The 9,970-nt window shown below is 49.2% G+C and overlaps 1 pseudogene; it reads right to left on the reverse strand.

Moving 5' to 3' along the window:
* Nucleotides 1–275: 275 nt before the first annotated feature.
* Nucleotides 276–407, reverse strand: LOC121461567 (annotated as a pseudogene).
* Nucleotides 408–9,970: the final 9,563 nt, after the last annotated feature.

Genomic DNA, 9,970 nt, shown 5'->3' on the forward strand with positions numbered 1-9,970 from the left:
CTGGCAATGTCTGCTGTTCTGGCCTCCTACCTCCCCTGAGTTGAGAGAGGGGACACCACTCATCCCCTGGGCCTCCATGTGTCTTATTTTCTCCACAAGTCCTTTTGCCCCCTCTCCTAGTGTGCCTGCACTCTTGCATATTCTGTCTCCCTTCCAGTGGTTCTGTCTTGGTTAAAACATCTGGTTGTAAGAACAGAAGATAAAGCATCATCCCAGAGACCAATCTGCCTGGGGTATAAACTTTGGCTCTTCCCTTTTTTGGTTTTCCTTTTTTCCAGGGGAGCGTACAGATGCAGTCCCCCACTATCAAAAATTATGCAGCCGAGTTTCCCACATTTGAGGAAATGGCAAGAGTCAGCACATTCGGAGCGCAATGGATAAGCCCCTTGGCTCTTCCTTTTAATGGCTCTTTGACCTGAGCAAATTCCTAATCTTTAAGCCTCTGTGATGACTGGAATGTCCCTCACAGGTCAAGCATAGTGTTCCAAGCACTTACACAGAAGCAGAAGGATTATAAAAGTTCTAGGCCTTCCTAGTTCACAAAATGAGTCCATGTCAAGCCTGGGGTACATGGTGAGACCTTGTTCCCCCCACCCCACATCCCAGCCCCCACCAAACCAAAACAACAACTGTAGAAATTAGTGTGGAAGTTTCCTAAAATCTATAACTATTTTTTTAAAAAAAACTGAAAATAGAATTACTGTCTGACAACTACACCATCCCCGTCTACATCCTGGATAGATCCCAAGTCCACAGAGATATTCACTTGCTCGTCCCTTTCCACTGCTGGTACCAGTCATAGATGCCAGGAAATGGAACCAGCCTCCATGCCTGTCAACAGACAAGGGAATGAAGACAACATGGGCCATAAACACACTCCGTGCATCCCCAAAGGAAAGTGAGATCATGAGGGGCTGGAAAGGCAGCTCAGCAGTAAAGAGCACTTGTTGCTCTTGCAGATGACCTGGGTTTAGTTCCCAGCACCCACACAGCGTCTCATTATCATCTCTAACTCCAGGTCCAGGGGATCCAACATCCTCTTCTTAACTCCACACCATGCAAATTATGCCAGACCAAGTCCTCATGTTTTCTCTCATGCAGAACCTAAATTTAAATTTCACATATACACATATGTGTTTATGTATGTGGTGTATGAGTTATGAGACTAGAAAGGGGGTCATGAATGGGGAGGAAGAGATCTTAGGTAGATAGAAATAGAGAAAGAAATGGATTACATGCATAGAAAATCAGTAGAAGTCTACCTAGGGAAAGAAGGAGACCAGACAGAGGTGGGAGGGGGAGGGGAGTGGCAGAACAGAGAGAATGAGAACACTATATGAACGAATGTGTGAAGATTCTATGGTGAAACACCTCACTTAGAGTCCTACCTTTAAAAAAAATCAAAGAAAGAAGAAAAAGTATTCCCCTAAAACTCCTGGGTTTGAGTACTTGGTCCCCAACTGGTGGTACTGTTTGGAGGTGTTGCGGGGGGGGGGGGGTCACAGACCTTTTGGACATGGGGCCCAGCTGGAGTTATTAAACCACTAGAGATGGGCTTCAAAGGTTACACCTGCTTCTGCTTCAGCCTGGGCTCTCTGCTTCCTGCTTGGTGTCACGTGAGAAGCAGCTACTGCAAACTCCCACCACCATGGACCGACCCAATCCAGCTGCCAGGCCTCCCACCATAATGGACTGTACCCTCTGAAACTGTGAACCAAAATAAGTATCTTCCATTGAGACACTTCTGTGCCGCACTTGGTCCCAGGGATAAGAGAAGCTACCCAAAATCAGCAGAAGCCTTCCCTGGGATGAGAAAACTCTTAGAATAATGCCCGGAACAAAGCAGATTCAGTCATGTGGAATCCGCTATTTTCTGGTCCACCCCTTCCCTAGGCTGAAGTTGTGACTGCAGAGGTTGTGTATCTACCATCTCTTAGCACGGCACCAGGCGCAGAGTGAATCCTCAATAAATACTTCCCACGTGAATGAATGTGGGTAGCACTAGAGGCTGCCCACACCTGTCGAACCCCTGACTCAAGGACCCAATGACTCAGTTTATTTGCTCCGAGATGCGCAACAGATAGGGAGAGCTGCTTCCAGTCCCCACTGTGGAGCTGGGCCCCCAGCATAGTTGCTCATCCTACTAAAGTTGGGCAATCCCAGGTGGCATGATGCTGCAGGGACACTCAATGTTGACTAGTGGTGACCTGTCTTTATGGCTCGGAACCCACTGGAAGATTTCAGGGGCTAAGACTCAACAAGAGCCTTGGCAACTGCTTGCAGCAGCCAGCTCCTGAATCACCAGCCCCTTAGCTGTGTCCTGTGGCCTAGAGCTGGCTGCCCCTGCTCTCTGACTGCTGCAGGCCAGCTCCGCCTTCCTTTCAGTAGTCAGAGGCCACCACACCCTTTAGAGAGCTTCCTGGGTGGAAATCCTTTCTCTTCGCTCTGAACTCCCACTGCCCTTTATCTCCTCTGGGCACCTGGCATCTTGGAGTTCCATTATCTGTGAAGCAGATAACAATGCCTGCTTCAGAGGTAGGCTGTAAAGAGAGTCTTGCTTTCGTGGGCACTTGCTTAGGTATTATTGTATTGCCTCCAAGAGCCCAGAAGCCTTGGATTGTCAACTCCGTCTACTCTGTGGCCCTGTTCTCCATACAGCACCTGGTTCCTAAACTTTCAATCTACACACAGTGGCTCAATCAAAAAAGCCAACCAGGAAAGAAGTCAAAGGTGGCAATGGAGCAATGAGATTCACACCAAAAAAGGAATTGTCATTTGAGGATTTTTCTTTGTCTTTTCTCTCTCTTCACTCTTTCATCCTCATCTCTTCTTCATTCTATTCGCAAACTAGAAATAACTGCACCAAGCCAACCATCTCTCTCCCAGAAAAGGAATTTACAGCTGCATAGTATCTCAGGGTTTCATTTCATTAACCCAGGAACATGAACTTGGCTGCACAAAGACATACATATGTAATCACACCCTGGGAGTGGTTTGAAGAAGGGAGTGGGTGTTCCAGTGTCCCCACGTGCAACGTGGGCCTGGGTTGCAATCAGTTACCTCCTTCATCCTCTTGCCCCATCTCGGGAGCTTCCCTCCCTGACAGCCACATGTCACCACCTGTACACAGATACAACAGAGGTCACCAAAACTGATTGTTGCCTACTCTTCAACAAACAAGGACCTCTCTTCCCACATGACTCTGGAGGAACCTACAGGAAGGCCTGGAGAATTTCATGTTAGGGTGGCCATGGGTAGGAGTCACGGCCTGATGTCTTAGTAGTTGTGGACAGAGGGAACATGTCTACTTTGGAGACTCCGTTGTATTCATGGAGACCTGTCACTTTCACAAAATATCTGTCCTGCCTCCACCCTTCTTTTCCTTGCCTATGTCCTGAGCTGATAAATACACACCCAGATTCTGGGTAAGGTGGCGCTGGCCAGAAGTTGCCCCGTCTACCTTATCCCCAACTCACCTGCCACATCCAGATCTGTCCCTTATACACTCAAGGGTGAGGCTCAGCTCAGATGGTTACAACTTGTTGGGGTGAAGCGAGCTGACTTGCCTGGCACTTGAGGCCGAGCCAAGTCCAGGCCACCCAAAGAAGCCCAGAGTGGGTCTTTCAGGTAGCAGGATGCTGAGGTGAGAACATGGGAGAATCTGCCAGACTTCGTAGCCCCAGGCTGAGGTCTCATCTTAAGACTGTGGCTAGTTCCAACTCAGAACCTCAGTCCCTATCTCTCTTCCTATGGCCCTTGCAAGAGGGGGCAAGTGTTCAGATATTGGACGTCAAGTGGATACACCAAGTACTGTAATTGATCCATCTGAATCTAACCAGCCCTTGTGAGATGCACCAATACTTTATGTGCCCCTATAAAAGAAAATAATGATAGTTACTAAAGAATGGCAGGACAGGTCTTGGTCGATTAGAATGTTTGCTACTTGCTGGAATCTTTTTAAGATTTGTTAAGGATGCACCCATGGAAAGGAAAATACGAATGAAGTAGATTGCTTACAGCATCCTAAAGTCTGCTGCGCAGTTATGGGGACCTGAGTTTGGCTCCCTAGAACCCACATGAAACTTGTGTGTGGTGGCATGGACCTCTAACTGCAGTGTGAGAACAGTCTGAAACACATGGGTGCTGGCCCTTTCAGCATCCGACTCCTCAGGCTCCTGCCTGGGCCACCTAGAGGCCAGGAATGGCTCCAAGGAGGAGGGTACTCTTCTTCAGAGAGGGCCACACTCTTGTCCCAGGAGTTCTCCTGATCAGCTGATGTCATTTCACGTGATTGACATGTAAACAGTGAACTGCATCACTGACAGCTCCTTCCTTCCTCAATGTGATAAACGGTGGAATCCTGGCGATGGCTACTAAGTACTGAACAGCTAGGACTTTGCAAGATCCATGCTAAGTCTACACCTTACAGGTAGCGCTCTCTCTCTCTCTCTCTCTCTCTCTCTCTCTCTCTCTCTCTCTCTCCCTGTCTCTCTGTGAGACATGTAATGACGTGCCCTAACCTCATGGCCTTAGTGTGTGCCATGCTCACACTGGTGACATGCTCTAACTCACTTCATGCTCCCAGCACACCTGTAAGGTAACTGATACTGTTATTGTTTTGCCTATGAGGAGGGGAATAGGTCATGGACACAGGTTGATTGACTACAATAAGTAGAAAACTGGGATCTGAGTTCAGAAGTCCAGTTCCAGGGTCCACAGTTAGACACCCCACTCAGTGTTCTAACGATGTGCCCATTATACAAGTAAGAGGCCTACTTTGTGTTCAGAGATACACAAGGTAAAAGCTCAATGCCATTTTGTCTGCCTCCAAAGCTCATGTCAATCATCAGCTTTCCAAACTAGGTATTTGGCTAGAATTCTGTAGTTCGGCATCCCAGGCACCATGTAATAAAATTAACTGTCTTCCTTTCCTCTTGAAGATGCAGGTGATACATGATGGTCGTGACTGGAAGATCTCATTCCTGCTTCTTTACTCATTGAAACCATTTCTAAAACATTCCTGATGGGTGAGGTCCAACCAAGGTTCTTACACAGTAGCAGGACAATCAGACTGCAGCCAAGAGATTTAACTGTAACCAAAAAGGACAAATCGCTACTAACGACTCACACCATCCTGTCTACCATGCAGGGACATGGTTCCTGAAGTATAGCTACATGCAGAGGAAGGGAGGTTCTCTGCTAAGCCACTTGATAGACAGCCACAGAATCTTGAAGAGCGAGGATTAACTAATTTAAAAGTAATGTCTTTGCAGCCCCATTCTGTAGCTCTCCCTAAATCTTCTGGGAAATTGGCCATGCTGGCAACGTTCTTGTGGAATGACTATTAGTGGATCTTGGAGAAAGGTGTTGAGTCCCACCATCTGTGTGAGTACATGGGGCAGGAAAGAGGATGCAGGAGAACCCAGCTGAGTCCAGGGGACACAGAAGCCTACTACGTTAGCATCGATGCCAAAAACTTTGTTGTTTGTTGACCGCCAGTGCCTAAATGTTCTGATTTTCAAGGACTTTCTGTCTGAGTCCTTACTGGACTCCCGCACCCCCTCAGCCTCACATGACCCCAGACCCACAATCTGGGCTTGGTAATTGGTTTTCTATTGAAGGACCTGAGAATGACCTCAGCTCCCGGGGCTATCTCCCACAGATGAGTTTCTAGATTAACCCTCCCTGCTCTGACTCCAAGATAACTAAAGAAGCCAGAACTGAGCTGGATGTGGTGATAAACACCTGACAGCCCAGCACACAGGAGAAGTTTCAGGAGTTCAAGGCCAGCCCCTACACCACAGTGAATTTGAAGACAGCTAGGCTCAAACAAACTACAACATTAAAAATAATAATGATGATGATCATGAGTCTTTTCAAAGAATCTCTGGGACCAGAGAGATGGTTCAGTTGCTAAAGACTAGACCCACAACCCAAACATCAGGTGTCCCAGGATGACAGAAGCCTCTCTCCATGGCTTAGAGACTTTTTGGAAAGACTCACAGCAAAATCAGCAGACAAAGAGAGGCATCAGGTCAGCCTTGGAGACACAGGCCCAAGCTCCTCTTCAGATGGAGCTCAGAGTTCCTTCTACAGATGAGAAGGGACAGCCTGGGTCTGTCTCTGATGGTGTCACTCTCTCCAGGTCTACGGTTCCTCCACAAAGAGCTTTTGCAACAAAGATGCGCCTGCCCCTGAGACCTCTGCAGCTTCAGCAAGCACCTCCAGGCTGCCTCTTCTACCACAGCCACAAGTTCTTTCCTGATAGCTTGCACGTGGCTTTCCCTGCTGAAAATTTTCAAATGCCTCTGTTGTCTTTCACAAACCTCTCCTGTGGCTGGGCAGGGACCACCTTGCCAATGAGCACGTGGCCTTCTCACTTCCTGTCTTCTCTCCCCTCTTCCTTTCCAGTGTTCTTCTAAGCCTGCCACCAGCTCTACAATTTCATGACCGCTAGCAAGATGCTGTGGTCTGTACCTGGAATCCCAGCATTAGGGAGGCTAAGGCTGGCATTCTGAGCTAAAGACCAGCTTGAGCTGCAAGATGAGACTCTGTCTCAGTGCCCCCTAGCCCACTAGTCGATCTACACAAAATAACAACACGCTCACCTATCTGTGATATCATGTGAGCGGTCCTGGAATCTTCGGAGTCTACAGGTCACATGTCCTTCCATCACATGTGGTGGGCCAGGTACGGGTGGGCCTTATTACTGTCATATGTCACCTCATTCAGCCTTCTTCATAACCCTGTAAAGCCGATAAGGGCAATGAGTCTCTGACGGGAAAACAGAGAAGAAATGGCTTTGGCTCCTGGCTCAACACACAGTTTTGGAATGCTTGCGCATACCAAGTATTATATCATGGATTCAAGTTAAAGGGAAGCTGTGCTACCTCCCTTAGGCCTTGCACCATTGAAGGCTGAGAAGTTCTTCCAGGTGCCTGATCTAAATTCCTTCAGCAGCAACTCAAGCCTGTTCCTACCTCCCCACCCCCACCCCCATCCTCAGATAAGTACAAAAACAACAACAGTTGCTGATGAGATCGCCAAGCCTCAGTTGCCTCACAGGCCTGAGATAAGCCCCACAGAACAGGCTTTCGTATCTCCCTTGGTGTAGCCTCCACCCAGCACGTCACCAGCTCAGCCCCTGCCCAGAGCTAGCCTAGGCCAATAGCTTCAGGGGAGTCTGAACTCAGGAGGCAGGATAGAGAGCTGGCAGCTCCCCTCAGCTGCTCACTTTTGGGGACGTGGCCACAGGTGACATCCTGTGAGAAGCCGTGTTGCCTCATCTGAGAGGCTCCCCCAGTTAGGAAAGCATAATGGCCGGTAGTGCGCATGCCTGAGCTCTGCGATGTTCTCAGGTACTCCTACGAGATACAGGCCACAGAAGACGCCTCTTCTGGGGTTTAGAAAGGAAGAAAAGGACCACTGCAACCATCCAGTGCAGTTTGTAGATACTCACGCCTATGGGACACAGGACAGGCTCAGTAAATGTCTGATGAGGAAAACACTGGAAAAAGTGAATGCAAGGGGGAGGGGGTAAGCAAACTAATTAGCATATGATTAAGTAGACAAGGGAGTGAATGAGTAGACAGAAGAATGAATCAAAATGAGTAAGTAAATGAGTGCACCAAGGAATAAACATCGGGGCAGTTTAATGAATGAAGCTGAGAGGAAAGAGTGACAGGATGATTGAATGAAAAGCATGAACCGACTAACTGAGAGGATGCTGAATGGATGGACAGGTGGATGTGGGGTAGACTTGGATGGGCAAGAGGATGAACGGATTGTAGAGGGATGAAGGGATCGTGGCTGGAGTGAATAACTCAGTTGGCGATGTCTTAGAGGCAGGCTGATGATGGAAATTGTGGGCTTCTGTGAGGTCAGCAGCTAAGCCTGCTCAAGTCCTTGTATTACTTCCAGCCACTAGTTCACTGTCTATACAAAGAATTCCCCTAGATAGGCTGGAGTCGGGGGGGTGCCTCCGTGCTTGCTGCAGTCATGAGGTCCCCAGAACCCACATAAAAGCCAAGTCTAGTGGTGTGGACATGGACCGCAACACTGAGGGAGTATAGACAGAGCTAGAAAGATCTAGAGCCAGAAAGACTCACTGGCCAGCAGACAGTAAGCTCTGACCCTGTCCCAAAAATAATATGATGAAGAAGAGACAAGGAAGACATCCTAACGTCAACCCCTTCACAGGTAAGCACACTCACACAATGTGCACACATAATACACACCACACACACACACAGAGGAATTCTCATAAGCATGTGTTAGATGAACAAATGACAGAGATAACCCTTAGCTATCTTTAGTGCATTACACAGCATGAAAATCTTCAGCGATTCTTAGAGTCAGGCGGGTCTAGTGTCGAGTGCACTTTTGTGTCCTAAGATGCGTGTTCCAGCAAAGGGCTCTTAACCTCTAGGAGCCTTGCTTCCTCTTCTTTAAGGGGGGGGGGGGAGACATCCTTGGCTGCCTCACAGCACAGCAGGAGATGTCGTGCAAGGACCCTCAGCGGGCATCTAGTACACAGAAGGCGCTGGGTAAGGAAGCATTTCCTCTCGGACCCCAGACGCATCCCTTCCTCTGTTGGCCTGAGCCCACCAGCCCCAGGGTCCTCTGAAGCTCCTCCTGCTATGAGCTCACGGTCTTTTAGGGAACAGATACAGCGCAGGCCGCTCTACTAGGAAGTAGGGTGATGAAAGCTGTAGGGTAAGCTGTGCACATTGCAACATCTCGGTAGCTTTCGGTCCAGAAGACCAGCGACTTCTGTTTCAAGTAGAGCACAGAAGGAGGAACCAAAGATTCATTCTAGGGAAAATCAAAGAAACCTTTAAAAAAAAAAATCAGTGGGATGTGGGTGCTTTAGCCGATCAGCTGAGGAACTGTGCACGGAAGTGACCTTAGAAGATGTGGGGGAGGAGCAAGATACATTGTTTGGAAGGTTAAAGAACTTAACTCAAAAATGAAAAGGCAGTGTGGTAGATTAGAGAGCCAGAGTCTGAAAGAGACATGACCCAAGCTTCCCACCTAAATAAACACCAGCCAGGACCCCATCTGCCATGGTGGATTCTGTGAGTTGAAGACACCAGCTAGGACCGCATCCGCCACGGTAGACTCTGTGGGCTGGAGACACCAGCCAGGACCCCATCTGCCATGGTGGGCTCTGTAGGCTACAGATGCCAGCCAGGACCCCGTCTGCCACGGTGTGCTCATTACTTCCTTATTATTGAGATAACATATTGGACAAAAGCAGCCTAAGCAAGGAAATGTTTATTGTGCTCCAGCATTTCTGAAGTATTAGTACAAAGTGGTGAGGACAGCATGAGGACGGCATGAGGGAGGCGTGAGGACGGCATGAGGGAGGCGTGAGGACGGCATGAGGGAGGCATGAGGACGGCATGAGGGAGGCGTGAGGACGGCGTGAGGGAGGCATGAGGGAGGCATGAGGACAGAGTAAGGGAGGCATGAGGGAGGCATGAGGACAGCATGAGGACGGCATGAGGGAGGCGTGAGGATGGCGTGAGGGAGGCATGAGGACAGAGTGAGGGAGGCATGAGGACGGCGTGAGGGAGGCATGAGGACAGCGTGAGGGAGGCATAGGGAGGTGTGAGGACGGCGTGAGGGAGGCATGAGGACAGCGTGAGGGAGGCATAGGGAGGTGTGAGGACGGCGTGAGGGAGGCATGAGGACAGAGTGAGGGAGGCGTGAGGGAGGCATGAGGGAGGCGTGAGGATGGCGTGAGGGAGGCATGAGGACAGAGTGAGGGAGGCATGAGGGAGGCGTGAGGACAGTGTGAGGATGGCGTGAGGATGGTGTAAGGACGGTGTGAGGGAGGGAATGGTCCATCTGTGGTAACAGAGGCCGACAGAACTATTCACAGGGATTACATTAGGACACAGAGAGAGCTAGAGCAGAACCAGAAATGGCTACAGCCTTCAAGGCCCACTCCTAGTGACCTACTTCT

This window comes from Microtus oregoni, unplaced genomic scaffold (genome assembly GCF_018167655.1).
Source record: "Microtus oregoni isolate MIOR12 unplaced genomic scaffold, Mior012 000022F_ref0000154, whole genome shotgun sequence".
Taxonomy (NCBI): domain Eukaryota; kingdom Metazoa; phylum Chordata; class Mammalia; order Rodentia; family Cricetidae; genus Microtus; species Microtus oregoni.